This window comes from Chelon labrosus, assembly GCF_963514085.1.
Source record: "Chelon labrosus genome assembly, chromosome: 15".
In the NCBI taxonomy this organism is placed as follows: Eukaryota; Metazoa; Chordata; class Actinopteri; order Mugiliformes; family Mugilidae; genus Chelon; species Chelon labrosus.
Genome location: NC_140348.1, coordinates 20,624,015 through 20,640,371, shown reverse-complemented (window position 1 = coordinate 20,640,371; position 16,357 = coordinate 20,624,015).

Sequence of the window (16,357 nt, the reverse complement as noted above, 5' to 3'; positions counted from 1 at the left end):
CTAACCTAAACAGCCTGATGAGAGGAGGCGGAAAGAACATACCAAGCACTCGCGTCAATCAAACGGATCGCCTTTTCACAATTTTTCACGCGATTTTAGCACCTGGTGTTGCGCCAGCACTCAGTTTATGTTAAAACTAATTCCATCTTGATGCAGTTAAGTCCAGACGGACACTCACAGCAGAATGACTAAGTCCCGGAGGAGATGGAATATGATTCACTCAGCTAGAATAAAGTAAGCTCTCTAATGTGTAGTCATGTTCCCCCACTGAAAGAATAAGTTCCTTTTTTTTTTTTTTTTTTTTTCTCCAGCTGTATGGAGGTTAGCTCTATCGTCTGCTCTATCCAGAGGCGTCAGACTCACTCTCTCAATGGTCTGCAGGAACATAGGTTAAAGGGTCAGTGCATTAGTTGCTGTTATTCTCCGAGTGTGCAGCACAGACCGAGATTGAGACTAGATGGAGAAGCGGTCACATGAAAGGCACATGATTTCAAGTAGGAAATCCAAAATTGTCTATTTTTATAGACGTATACACAGCATGAAATACTGAGTGATTACGATGTAATGGAAGTAACTGACAATCAACCACTTTTTAAAAAGTAAATGTGTCGTAGTTTTATCTCTGATTTTATATCCTGGCCACTCTGATTAACTGCAAATCAGCTTTTGCAGGACAAAGCTATAACTCAGTAATTTAAATTCTAATAGTCCATCTCTCAGACCATGAAGACCATTGTTTTAAACTGACAGCCGCAGATTGTTATCTGGTTTCTCTCACAACTGCCAATTAAAACTGTGCATGCCTTAAAGAAGTCAACGGCTTAAAAAGATCAGTACCTAATTTTTTTTTATATTCTTTAACAAATTCCACAGGCAAGAGAGGATTTTATTGTATGATGTCGGTGTATAAATACACTAGTTTGTCCAGATCACTGTCTCTGAGCAGCTCTTTTAGCACCGAAAAGAGAATCATCATTTCATAAATATCACACTATTACAACTATCTGGATTGATTACCGGCAGAACCATTTGGCATGCACCAGTGGCCTGGACAATCAGCGAAGCCGCGGCCCCACTTGATTAAATGCATTGCGAAAAGGCCACCTCTTCACATTTGTAAAAGTCACCTTCCATTATCTTCCAACTGTGGGAGCCGGGGTGTTCTTGGAGCTCTGTAATATTATCTTTCGCGAGTGCGGCAGGACCAGTGTGGCATTTGTAAACAGTCGCCGTCCTTCCTTTCCTTTCCCCCCTCAAATCAACGTCTTTACGACCGATCAGAGATACAGCCACCGCTCCCCTCACGGCTGGCGTGGCAGCCAGCTAGGTTTAACGTACCAAGCCTTCCAGAGCTGCTCTCGTCTTTCTGGATAAATGCCACTCTGGTATTTCACAGGACGGTTCTTTCAAATCATGCGTCCCGTGCCACTCAAACATGCCTGGATTTAGACAAAAAAACACTGGACTAATAATAACAGAGCAGTGTGCTGGGTTTGCTTCTAATTCCAAATAAAGTGAGTGGGTGAAATGTGTAATTGGCAAAGAGAATAGATATGAGTGTGTGAAGTGGACGTGTGAAAGACAAGCAACAGTCTTCTGAGCATATTGGAAAACCAGAAATCTGCAGTGTGTTGTCGCATATATGTGATTTACAGCATATATGAAACACTAACATTGTATTGAAATGTACAGTTATATTTGGTATGTTACTACAAGCATCATATATAATAGATAATGGGGTACTTTATCATTTCCTTACATACAAACTAGTTACAGATAATCAAAGCATCACAGACTGTTGGAAATGTGGCTTTAATGAACTGGAGAGTAGCACAATTCTCCAGGTGTCTGCAAATGGCTGTAATTTCTTTATAAACGTTATTTTTTTTGTTTGCTTGCATGCACACAATAGGTGCAATACAATAGTATTAATCACTTTTGAAATGCCAGTTTTTCCTTAATTATAAGGTTTTCATTTACAAGTCGTGAGTGTGCTGCATAAAAAGAGGCTTTGCAAAATCATATCACACAACAATAATGGTGCAATATCATTGACATCTACAACAGCATGCCATTAACTGACTAGGGAGCATGAGATACAAACCGTTGAACAATCCTTTTAAGGTATAATTGTTAGCATATTAACAAATCCACCACACATTAGCAATCTTTTTAAGGCCATTTTGTGGTGATCGCTTGATTTACTCTCCTTCCAGTGGCTTTATCTGAGACATTTTTTGTTGAAAACAGCAGGTAGATGCTAGAAATTAGTTTAAAAAGAACAATGAGACTGAAACAGAAGCTTAAAACTATTAAAAATGTTTCTGTAGAGGTGGTTTGAGCTTTGATTCTCTGTTGGTTCATTGCTATCAAAGGATTTGAAGAATTTAAAGGGTTGTCAGGTTGTCATCTCACAGTCAAACATTTTATACGTCCTCAGGAATAAGAAAGCGAGTGGCATGACAGGGGCTGAAACCCAAAACACAACAAAAATACTGTTCAGACCCCAGCTGGCTGCTTCATCCTAACACCTGCCACAAAGTGTCTTGGCTACATTAAAGTGCCAGATTTGTTTGTGTTTTAGTGGTCACGTCAAACATGGTCATGTTAAAGGTAAAGTGTAGCTGCCAAACCGCATCCATGTGGGACAGCTGCATGGAGAGGAAGTGGAGCTGTGCTCCTGGCAAAAACTCTGCTGGTAGTGGTTAATGTAGCATGGAGAGTCTGAGAACGCTCCGCACGTGCCGTCATTCATTTTCATTATCCCTGAGTGGGAGTGCCAATGGAGATATCAATCAGTCTGTGGATACTCATGCTGAAGCTGTCATGCGCCACCATGCAGGAGTGAGCGTTGACAGAGAAAGATGGATGTCACGTCCTGACGCAGGGAATATCCTTAACAGGGGAATAATTAGCCGAATGCAGTTTGAGCAAGACTCAAATGTGGATGAATTTAGACCATAGTGGGTTACTATTAAAGGGAGAGCTGTTTCATCAGGGTGACGCTGCAGACAAAAACCATGACAGTGTGTTCATGTTTGTTGCTGTAAAGCATGTCCAGGTCCACCAGCTACAGAAGTAGGTCATGCTGTGGTAGTAGAACACCTGAGCCAATCGCTGGCAGGCAGACAGGGTCACGGTGCTCTCACTGGAGCTCTACAGCTTTGATGGAGCAGCGTCAGGTGTCGGCTCAAAAGATTTATAAATAGCAGATAGCTGCTCCCCAAGCTGCAGATCTGCCTCCCTCTCTGTGTCATTAAGCCCAATTGGAGCGGTAATTGCTTATAGCGAGGCAGTCAACCACATCACTGATGGATGGAAGGAGACGACAAGACTATTTTTGGAAAAGCAGTCACAAATGTGCCGACAGTAACGGGACATCTTTCAGAAGCAAACTATTTCTCATTTTCTTACCTTCCAGGTGCTGCCAGGCCCCAAATCTGATGCTTTCATTGCAGCGTTTATGTATTTATGCGTGAACAGAGAGAGAGAGAAACATGCAACTGGAATATGCACTGTTAGTATCAAATCCTCAGCGTGTATGGCATCAGCATCAGAGATCTCATGGAGCCTTCACAGAATGAGCTAGCATGACTTCTGTGGTTGTTTGTCAAAAACATTACGCACTCCAGCAGCAGGCTGCCGAAATAAGAGCACCCATCAAAAAGCAGAAGAAGAACAATGCGCCTCTCTTTGTCAGCTCATTTCCTTTACTCTTGGGGATGCCTTTTTTTTCGTGGTTTTTGGAGGAGCCAGTCAGAAGGTTATTTTTCACCTCACCCGTCCCGCGGCCTGCTCACTGACAGATAAACCCAGTGGGTTTGCTCCGAGGTTTGTGCCTGCAGATGGCACGGCAGTGCTGATGGGGCACTCTGGTGCGCCGGAGGCTGCACAGGGACGAGCGGAGGGGAGGTCTCGCAGAGTATGAGTAATAGTAACCCTTACCAGACTGTGAAATGCCAGGGAGAAATGTGGGGAATGGATGAGCCAGTACCATGGCAACAAAAACAAAGGGAGGGCAGCATGGCTTAGACTCCCAAGGCGACTGTTCATGCTCTTTTACTGGATTTCCCTTATCACCAGTGGCAAGATGTTCACTAGGGCTGACAGCTCATTAACGCCGATGGGTTCAAGCGATTTCTGTACGATATTTGTACATTCGCCACAAGAGCAAATGAGAAAAACAAAACAAGACGACCGTTTTTCTCACTGCAGATAATTCCCACATCAGATACAACTTTTATTGGAAGCAAAATTAATTAGATTCTTCCACAATAATGAACGGCAGGAAACTGTTTTTTTACACTTTTTCAATTAAAAATTCTTTCCTATTCCCATTTTGAAATAAATTAAGCCCATTGGAAAATATACAAGCAAAACGCAAAACCGTAGAATGGGGAATAAATGTGACGCCCATATTCCAGATGGAGGTAGTGCTAAATTCATTTCTACAATGTCCGTGACCCCCGGGGTCACACAGAGACAGATTCCCCTGAGTGTTTACTAAGGGCTACTCAAGTTCATTTCCTACACTGCGGGAGAAATGGCTGGTTTTGGAAACCTCCTAGGGAGACGCCACAAAGTGACCTCAATGGTCTGCAGTTGACCGGCTGCAGAGCAGGACTTGGCCGCTCCCTCCACTTTCTCTCTACTGCTGTATGTTATTAACCTGACAGCTGTAAATGAATAAAACTCATAGACCTCCACTCTTAGTGTCATTACAGGTTGCTGGGTGTGTTCTTGCTTCGTCCTTGAAACCGCTGTGGCCTTAATTCATAATGTTACATCACGTTCAGGACTGGACAAGGACAGAAAAGGTACGAGGACAAAGTGCAGCCTGCATTTTCTTTATTCTGCAGATATTTGGAGGTGGTCAAACTCAGGGCATTAAAAAAAGGATTTTATTTTCTACTATGATTGTTGTATCAGTGAACTGTCACAAGAATAAAACGCCACACAATTTGTATTTTGCAATTCTTGAAAGGATTAAAAAAATATATATTATCTCTACTGTACCTTTCAGTATGAACAGAAATGTTAAAGCAGAATGGGCGGTGCTGGCACAAAAGAAAATGTGGAATCATCGCTCATTCATGTAATGTTGTCATTCATTCATTCATCTTCTGTAACTGCTTGTCCTGTGAAGGGTCAAGGGGGGTGCTGGAGCCTATCCCAGCTGTCATTGGGCGAAAGGCACAGGTCTCCAGTCTATCGCAGGGCTAACACAGAGAGACAGATACTCATTCACACTCACATGCACACCTACGGCCGATTTAGAATCACCAGTTTACCTATAACCAGCATGTCTTTGGACGGTGGGAGGAGGCCGGAGTACCAGGAGAGAACCCACGCAGACACAGGGAGAACATGCAAACTCCACACAGAAATTCGAACCCAGAACCTTCTTGCTGTGAGGCATCAGTGCTAACCACCACGCCACTGAAGGTCAAATCACTTAAATGCTGTGACAAACATTTTCTGGGACCATAGGGCAGTCGTTCTAGTAACTATGTCAGGACACGCTTAGATACAGCGGTGCTTTGAGCTAAATGCTAATGTGAGAATGCTAATATGCCATGTAACATGTTTACACAGTTTGAGGTCAATGGGAATGACATTAGTTTTGCGGGTAAATTTTGGGGGACGACAGTCCTGGTTATTTTATCACCAACATATTAATTAAATAATTAAATGAAATGTATAATATATACAATCAGTCAAGCAGCTTTTGACATATTTTAGTCTTTGTCAAAGTTCAATAAATGATTGCACTTCTGTTATGAGTAGATAAACCTGAACTATAAAAAGACAGATGGGATGTAAAGGCTTTGGGGATTCAACCCTCACGTATGGATTATTACAATCGCAGGACATGCAACCAGCTCATGATTATACATGATATACATTATGAGACCGGAAGGGTTAAACTGGGGTTAACTCAAATTACGAAGGCAGAGAGAGAGAAAGAGAGAGAGAGGTGGAGGGGATATGCAGCACTGGTCCTCGCACAGCAGTGCTTTGAGCTAAAAGCTAATGTCAGTATGCTTACATGCCGTGTAATATGTTTATACTCTGGCACCGGTTAAGTTATTGGCCATATATTACATTTAATATTACAACTAAATATTACCAGTCCTCTTTGATAGACTTCTTCAGTATGGACTATAAAAAGACAGATGGGCGCTGAAGGCCTTAGCGATACAACAAGCGCGCATGGATTACTACCGTTCCGTGACATGCAACCACCGCATGATTACACATGATATACCTTAATGTGAGCAGGAGGTTAAACTGGGGTTATGTCAGATTTAAAAGGCTTAGGATATGCATTATCGCATTTGGCATGGGTTATGATGCATGCGCTGGTCTTGATCTATAATGTTAAGTGCCACTTTAATCAGGTGATGTACAGTTGATACAGACACGTCTCTGATTTCCCTGTTGACTCAAAAGGCTCGTTTTTATATTTCATCACCCTGTAGATGAAAGAATCAGTGCAGGACAAAAACACAGTCACACAATCTGCTATACTGGATAAATAACCCATTTTTTAATGCATACAAGCTGAGATTTAGAAATTACTAGTGTCGGTAAAACAAAAACAAAGTAATGCTATTCTGTAAACGTGTTGATTTACATCCACTCTGCAGTCCTTCAGTAAACATAAATGCACACTGATTGAATGTACTCTTCTCGGTGTGATGGCACAATATGCAGGTTTAATCCACTCTCAGGCTCGGTGATGAATATTGATGTTTTCATTTAAGTTTATCTTGTGTCCTGTAGCTGTGAGTCTGCTTATCAAGGTTTACCACTTCCATTTCATTTGGATAATTCATGCCTGTTGATCGGCGCCCAGATGTAGGCAGCTGCAATTCCACAATGCGATAACTAATAAATCAAAGGCCAGGGGTTCTCGTGAAACAGCGAAACATTTCAGAACTACTTTGCGTTGTCAGCAGAGGAGTGCACGCATATTCCAACAGGCATCTCCTCTCAGATGTGTGTTGCAGTCGTCTGCATCTTTTATAGATATACATCCCCTACAGGAATGCTCTCATTGCTATCTGTTTTTTCTGTCGTTCTCCATTTCCTCCTCCTTTTTTCTCTGTGCTTCTTCTTTAAATTGCAAATGGCACGAATGTCCTTGGGCTGCTCCTCATCCTCTGTTTGTTGGGTTAGTGTGTTAGCTGCTCTAAAGGGTGGGGAAGTTTGAGAGGACTCGTATAGCTGCTCTTGACACATTTATTAAAATGTTGCGAGTCTCAGGGCTAAATAGCTATAAATAGTATTTCAGGGTCTTGTAAAATATACTGAAATTAATCTTTGTGTGTGTGTGAAATGAGTGTACACCATCCTGTAAGAGAGAGCCATGATTCTACAAATCAGTTCTTCTACACACTCATACTGGGTTCAGAGTATTGAAGTTTCACGTCTACAGACCACTGGCTGAGAAATCTGATCCAGACCGTGTTCTGTACTGACACGCGGGTCAGATTATCTGGCTATGTGAGCGTTTACAGATCGGCACTTAAAGGGGAACTACTGTTTTTTACAACGTGGACCTCATTTCTGGCATGAAATACGATCGTTTACTCACCCATATAACTTTGGTGTCATTTGGAGTCGTTCGGACGATATTTAGATATGCGTATACCCATATAGTGGGAGTGACTGGGGCACCGAAATGCAGCCTCTATATAAAGCATTATCTGCCGCGAAACGCATTCATTTCACCAATATTTTGTTATGATACGCTAGTGCTATTCCCCGTTGAGTCTGGAGTTACCTGTTGTCTATTCGTGGATGTGCAGTTGTTTGTTGTTCTTTGGCCAGCTGTTCCTCTCTCTGCCTCCACATCCTCCTTTCAACGAGCTCCTCATCCGTATACTCTGGCTCAAAACGGTAAGGACGTCCATCATAAACAAAGTCGTCGTCCACAACCTCAGAATTCAGCCATATTGCAAAAAACTAGCAAATTACAGGAAAACAAGAGTCGCGGGGTGCGTGCGGCGCTCAAAGATGACATCATCCAGGTCAGAGGTTAGTAGGTCAATCTACAGACCCCGGATGATGATAACGGGTAACTCCAGACTCAACGGGGAATAGCACTAGCGTATCATAACAAAATATTTGTGAAATGAACGAGTTTTGTGGCAATAATGCGTTATTCAGAGGCTGCGTCTCGGTGCCCCAGTCACTCCCACTATATGGATATACGTGGATCTAAATATCGTCCGAATGACTCCAAATGACACCAAAGTTAAAACAGTAGTTCCCCTTTAAAACTCATTGGAGCCACCCCAGTTAATATCAACACGTTTGATATTTAGCATCTCAAATCTGAATGACTAGGTAAGTACTTTTGACAACAGCCACAGAGAAAGAACAGGTTTACAAGGACACGGAGCAGCTGTTGCAAGCGCTGGTAAACACTCTAGCCCTTGAGGCTGACATTAGCATTGATGCTCCCTGATGTGGCACAATAATCTAAGTAATATTATGCATTATTACTGCCAATTCATGTAGTTTGAGATTAGGGAGAAGAATGTGTCTGAAGTATCCCCTTATGTGATTCTAAGCTTCTAAGTTGTTGTTAATATCAAGGCTCATTTAAAATGAACAAAAACTGAACTGTGCATACATACAAATGATTATAAGCACTAATGAAAAAAATAATAATACTTTATTCTATTTCTGCTGACTGATTCCCTCTAACTCTCACAGACTGGTCTGTTGATGCTGCTGTGTCAGACTGGCATGACCTTTTTCATCTGGAACAGACACAGGCAACACAAGCTGAGTCGTCAGACCAGGGTGACCTGTTATGCAAAGAGACCTCGTGTTATTAATATTAAATCCAGGTCGCAGCAGTCGCCAGTGACCTGAAAACAGAGCTGGAACAAAAGCAACTGGACTTCGCCAATTCACAATCCGCACAACTACAGTTTGAGCTAATGTACTAATTGTGTAAGTGTGAAAAGGTTATTTTTGGTCAAAGTGACAGTAATCAGAGCGTGTGCAAATTCTTTCTGTGCGTCCTCTAAACTTGCTAGAAAGTATTATAATAAGAACAACTTTGCAGGAGTCGTGAGTGTGTGTCCGTTAAGGGAGTGTAACTGAGGCCTCACTGTATTAAGCATGCTCTACAAATGGCCTCCAGACGGGTGCAGGGGTGAGAAATTTGTCACACTGTGAAAATGTGTCCCATTTAGAATCCATTGGCAAGTGACATAAATCCAAGATAAACCCAACCTCTGTTCCTTGTGAAGTAGCAGACTACAAAAGTCTGAACGCAACCTCTAAAGCCTTCAGAGGTGAGGTGTTTGAAACTAAATATAGACTGTGGGTGTGGGATCATGTTAAGGATCCGTCACCTCAAAGGGCTTCATGACAAACAGATCTTGGAATAAAGCACTATTATTTTATGGAAGGAAAATGGAGACATTTTATGGCTCTCATAGCAAAATTTCAGTGCAGGGTGACGAGCTGCAAAAGCAACAGTGACATATCACTACCAAAACCTTTGGTAGTGATATGCATTTGGTTATTTATACATCCAGCAGATGATGAACATTCATTCAGACCTGCTGTATATGCTTCCTTGAGACAATTCAAGTTCACTTCAGCTTTAAGCTCTGTTGAGACTCATTGTCTCTGTTTGTTGCTGGACAGAAAGTTCACAATGTGTTTATACCATCATTAATATATAAGTATTGCTTTCTACACCTGGAGCTGAAAGAACAACCAATAGCCCAGGATTGGACAGCATCCAGGAAGTAAGCTGAACTCACAGACTTCACCGTATTTTGGGATCCCCGTCCTCTGTGGGTGCAGACTGGTCAAGACAGACAGCTGCTGAGAAACAGCATGCCACATCTCCAGGTCCATCTCCAGGACACAAGTCCCTCTAAGTCTCATTAGGCCAAACTGGCAGCTCAAGTGAAAATAAAGGGGGCCACGTACCTGGACTCCCATCGCAAAAATCTCCCCATCGCTCACAGAAGCGCTCATTACGTCTCTCTCCTCCCCTCTGTCCTCAAGCCCCTCTCCTAAAAGCAGCGAGCTCCATCCATCAGATCTATCGATCCTGTCTCCCCCTGGTGTGGTACCTGTCTGTTTTTGAAGCTAAGTGGGAAGGATGGCAGAGCTGGCATGATATTTCAGCTTTCCAGTGACAGCCTCGTCCTCTCGGGATGTGCAAGGTGAACCGGAGGCTGCGCCTTGTGGAGGAACGGTTCCTCCATAGATCTAAATGAAGGACCTCTCCCCGGAGGAATCACTCGTATGTTTTTCCTGCTTGGACACCAAGTAATAATCAATCTGTAGCTTCCTCTGCTGATCTCACTGCTCGACGTGAAATCCTGCACCCCATTCCTCTTGACACCACATGAGATTGCAGAACAAACAAATCTTTGCTCAAATCAAACCTTAAAACTGATCTAAAAACACTGTCATAACTGCTGTTTGAGGTTCAACAGTGATGTCTCACATTACAGCAGAGATACTGTAAGCCTTTTAGACAGATGTGATGGTGTGTCACTAAGAGTTTCTCTTGACTTTGATCTTATTACACTGATGGGGTTTGGAGGTAGAAAAGCAAGCTTAAGCTTTTAAAGGGATTTCCTTAGAGAAAACCTTTTTAAAGAAGTCTGACATGAGCACTTGTTTGACTTCTAACTGGGATTAAACTCACAGTATGTGGCATTTAGAAGCAGTTGCCTTTTCATCAAATTCATACCAAAACATTGAAGTATATTTCTTCATAGTAACAGTGTGTTCTCATGTTTATTTAGAAAGGAGGCTGTCTGGTGGCCCATTCGTATCTACCGTTTGATCCCTGGCTAAAAGATTTTTGTTGCATGTCATCCCCCTTTCTCTCTCTCTCATAATTTTTCCCTGCGTCTCTATAGACTTGTTTGTAGTCAAACAAAATAAAGTCACAAACAAATTTAATAGAAAACATCCACAGTTCCACAGCACGTAACTAGAACTTTACGTACTGTAAACTTAATTTATGAGATGAAGTCTCTTTAATCTCTACAAACAGATGTCTGCATATGGATATACAGAATCTGTACGGATGGTTTTAGTACCAGAAGCTATCAGGTTTCCATTTGAAGCCTGTTTTTAGTCCCAGTGGTATTGATGTTCGAGCAGGCTTTGGCTTGCATGCAGCTAAAAGGACTGTGAGGAAAGCAAAAGGGGCCCATTTCCCAAAATAAGGTAGTTGCAGTTGCTTTTAAACAGTTGAGTGTAAACTGTCCCGTTGTAGACGTCGTCTCTCAACTCCAACTCCATTCTCGCGTCTCGAGTTGCTAGTCAGGCTGTGAAAAGACGAGGCAGCCTCGGACCGGATATCCATTATCTGTCATCCGGATATTTGCGGGCAACTCTGGAAGCTCAGAAACCTTGGCCGTTGCCCCCCGGGGCTGTCATCAGATCGTATCATAGCTGATAGGTTCCCAGATTAAAAGGCCAGACACCCCACCCTTGAGTATTTAAGCATATCGGATTGTAGGTAGGTTTCTTCAGAATTTTGCACCAGACAGAAGCATCTTATCTCATTTAATGGGTCACGTTTAAGATGCCACAAGAATGACACTTGGATGGTCCCCTCATGAAACATGTGATTAATGTTGTACGAATTTTTATATATTTGGTGATCCCACACTGAAAGGCAAAATATTAATATACAGTACAAAATAAATTAGTTTAGACTGATTCAGATAGGGTTTAGACTGTACGTGTGGCCAAATACTGAATCTGCATTGATCAGCCACAGCATTATGACCGGAGAAGTAAATAACATTGACCATCCTGTGACAATTCAGTGTTCTGCTGGGAAACTTTTGGACCAGTCATTCATGTGGATGCTACTTAGACATGTAGCACCCACATAGACCAGACCAGGCCCCCCCACCCCATAGCAATGACACTCCTTGATGGCAGCAGCCATCCCCAGCAGGATGCAGCCTGACACAGACACACACAAAAATGGTTTAGGAACAACTCAAAAAAACATGAAGAACAGCACAAGGTGTTGACCTGACCTCCAAATTCACTAGATCCCAAACTGATCAAGTATCTGTGGGATACAGAGGCCCCTCCCTTCAACCCATAGGACCCAAAGACCCCCCACTAACAACATCCTGCATCCAGACACCACAGGATACCCTCAGAGTATGTTTTGGAGGCACAGGGTAGACCTACACAATATTAGGCAGGTGGTCATAATGTTGTGCCTGATCGGCGTATACCGTGAGTCTAAAAATACTCAAATACTATAACATAGGGTCATGTATGTTTTTAGATGGGAATGTGTAATTTCCTCAGGTTGTTAAACAGCTAATGACACATTAATCAAGGTCACGACTCCAGTTTCTTCCTTGTAATTAGTGCTGTCTGTTCAGCCTAGTTTCATTTTTCATTCTACCTGTGTAATTCTATTCATTACAGAAAGTAATAGTAGTACGTCATTGATTGTGCAACAGAGATGTTGCCCTGGGAAGGAGATACAGTTTGTTCCTCGGTGAATATGATATTAGTTGAACTGGAGCTGCCAAAGCTCTTGAAACCCTTTAATGGATTCTTATCACTGCAGTATTATTATTATTACGCAACCTCCGCAAGCAAAGGTCGCAGTATGTTCAGGCTTACTTGTATTATTAAAGAAACCAGCAATCAGATGTTTGAATCATCAACAATTTCAGTGTCTTTTAATGAGAAATGTTCCATCTTTTGTCTGAATCCTTGAATATTTCTAATTGGCTTCTCGCAGTAAAACTTTCTCTTGCACAAACACAACCCTTCGAAGCGACTCTTTTGAAGTTTCTATATATGATGTATTGAAGTGAAAATATACATTTGCGTGCGTGTCTCTGAGTGCATTTGTCCAGACCTGTGATTTCTTCATACAGATAAGAAGTGATGGAAATGAGTTGGTTTCTGAGGAGACTGCAGCTCCCTCTGGTATAATGTTTATAATTAAGTGTGATTTCCGGCATCAGGATGAGACCACAGGAAGAAGTAGAACGAGGCAGGCTATTTCCTGTTGTCTCTCCTCAGTCGGCTCTGTTTTTGTTTTGTTTCTTTTATTTGAGCCTGTACTCCTTTCCCCCGGCTCGACAGAGAAATATGCAGATTTGGAGTTCGGAAGACTTGCAATTAAATGATTTTAAATGCTTATTAATTCCACATGAATTTACTCCCAGTTTAATTGCTCGGTTGCATTTATTCAACAGTTGAGTAAAGTGAATTTGAATGAGCCCCTGATAAAACCCACTGGAAGGAATCTAATGAAAAAGGCCAGCTGCAGAAAGTGGTGAGTTGCGTGTCCGGTTTTGCTCGCACCTCTCAGGAGAGTTGACTTCACCGACTCAACGACCAGAACTGACATGCAGTCGCTCACACATAACTGAGGTGTCAGTTTCAGAGGCGGATACAGCAATTTTTCGGAGGACGTGAAAGGCGTGCGCACAAGAAAGAAAGAAAAAAAAAGCTCAATTTGCATTCATTAGCGGTGTGTGTGAGACTGGTTGAAGTGGTGCGAGGGGGAAATCTGCAACACGATCTATGATTCTCCCCATGGTTCAGAGAGTTTGTACATGTACCTGTCAGACAACAAAACAATTCAGCGGGGAATCCACTAAACAAATCCGGATCCCGGACCCAAATCCCCTGGCATGAACACAAATCTCTAAAATCATTCTTTCACAGTCTGCCATGAAATATTCTTCATGAAAGCAGTGAAACATTCAAGCAGAGTGTCACCTGTTGTTTTTATATCATTTCCACATCGTGAATATTATTTTTTCACCTTTTTTTTAAATATTCATCATGATTTTAATGCAGATAAACTTCTGCTTGAATGAAAATTCTTAAAATAAGGTGCAACAACATAAAGCCTGGCAGGAGTGGCTATAGAAAGTAGAAAGGGCAGATCTGACTGCGTAGGAAGAATGAAAAGTAGTGAATATTGTGAATTATATTTAAACATTGTTCAATATCCTAGCAACCAAATTGCAGAGATTAGGAGCCCCACGCTGCATGATGCTTCATTTTACATCAAGCAACATCTCACCCTGCTATATCTGCCTGCTGTAAACCATCTGGGTTTTTCTCTGTGGCCATTTTATGAGCAGAGCTGCCACGCGGGGCACAGTATGGTGCAAGCACAGATTCAATTATGAGGTGGGGGTGTTCGGCAGGAAGGTGTGTGTGTCTGCCAGGCTCTGTCTGCACGCCGCCTGAAGCTGATAGATGTGGGGACTTCTGGCCTGGCAAGTGGTTTGCAACCTGGCAGTAATGTGAGAAAGGCCCATTGTGCTGCGGCGGAAAAACCCAGAGCGCTCAGCTGTGTTTACAGCCCAGAGCGTGGGACGGCAGATACGCCTGTGAGAATCTCTCAGCAGCAGAGCAACCCCTGCTCCAAAAAAACACAAGGCGGAATCAGATGGAGACCAAACAACGCCACGCCATTTTTATTTTTTTTTACACGCCTTGTTCTCTGTGAGGCTGCCGACCAATTAGCCACACCGCCACTGCTGAGGTGAGATAACAAAAGAAACCCATGTATCCCCATAAGACCTCACTAGAGGACCTTTATTACCGTATTGATATCACCTACATGTCACCACCGGCCTCACTTGCCTGGCAGCGAGCCCGCGCATTTTCTACGAGGGAGAACCAGAGGGTCTGAAACTCAATACAAGAAGAAAACAGCAGGACACAGCATTAGGCTGAGTGGTACATACTGTAATTAGAGATGCAGTAAAGAATAAATATGAAATACGATACAGTGAGTTCAAGCTGCACAGACAATTAAAAACTGATTAATGGATGAAAAACACAAATATGTCTCCGGCAAAAAGTCAAGTGACACCCAGTGAAAGTATATTCTAAAATAAAATAGCACATGATCAGTGGCAGGCAGTGGGAAAACAACAAAAACAAACAGCAGTTGCTAACGCTTACTTTATGTGCCTGCTGGCGTTTTATCCTTCGGCATTTCCTACATGCAAAAGACACCACTTCCCTACTGTGACTGTTCAGAGCATGTCTCTGTGCTCCTTCAGAGAGCAAAGAACAAATCTAAATATTGCATTTTCCACACAAAGAAAAAAAAAGTGTTTAAGTTAGCTCACATTTAGTAGCACCACAGATGAGTTATTTCATGGACAAAATTACATTTAAGTGAAGTCCAGTCGTACAAAAAAAAAAAAAAACGCACAAAAGTGGCGAGCTGACCTAAGCATACAAATTAGTTTATGTGCAAAACTTTTACCAGTAAAAAAAAATTATTTTTAGATTGTCCACTTGGTCCAAGATTTCATTCAACTGCACTTGCAGCCACATTTTGTCGCTGTTGCTCTATAAAAGTTACACAATCTGAGCATTTCTAACTTCTGAGATTCAACTGGTCTGCAAAACTGACAATATTAAAAAAAAAATGTCTTCAAAAAATGAAAAACAACTTAAAAAAACTGACTGTGCAGACTCAGTGGTCAAAGGCACCCTTCATTTGCTGACTAGATTTGAGGAACTTCTAAAATTAGCGAAAAAGTGCCTTGTATGCTGCATAAATGCAAACCCTTCATGTTTCTCCATTTGCAGACAGATGAAATGTTACAACAACTTTCTCAGGCTTTGTCGTGGAAACTTCCAGCAGTACCACAGAGGCTGGTTTCAGGCGCTCTGAGTGAGGCTTTACAGTAAATGGAGATGGGGTCACTTCTACTGCAAAGCCGAGGTCAGATTCTCAGAGAGCCTGTCTGTGTGCAAGTGCTCATAAAACACTAGAGGCATCCATTTCAAATGTCCCAGCTGTCGCTGAAGTACTGGTCCTCGTCCTCTTCTTCTTCTTCAGTCCCATTTTTCACGAGGTCATTCAACTCATTTACTTCCTCCTCCTCCTCCTCCTCCTCCTCCTCCTCCTCCTCCTCCTCATCTTCTTCCACCTTGAGCTGTGCGAGCATGGTTTGCAAAGTGGATTTTACTTCCTGAACCTCCTTTTCCAAAGACTGTGCAGAGCAGGTTAAGGAAGAATCTGATGCTGAGGACAGATCTGCATTAACATGTAAATAACAAGCATGCCAGCGGACAAATATCAGTGCAAATGTGACACTTGTGGCCCCCGATGGTTAATGGTAATAGCAGAGGACAGCCATAACTTGATGAAGTCATCAATCTCCAATTTGGCCACCAAACAGATTACTGGGACAGATCATCAAGTCATACCCAATTTAACCACATCCAATTCACTATTCATGAGCTCATCTCGTCGTCTGTGAAGCTGGGCGGCAACGTGGGGACCCAAGCAAACAGACTGCCCGGCTAAATTATTCATAAGCCATCA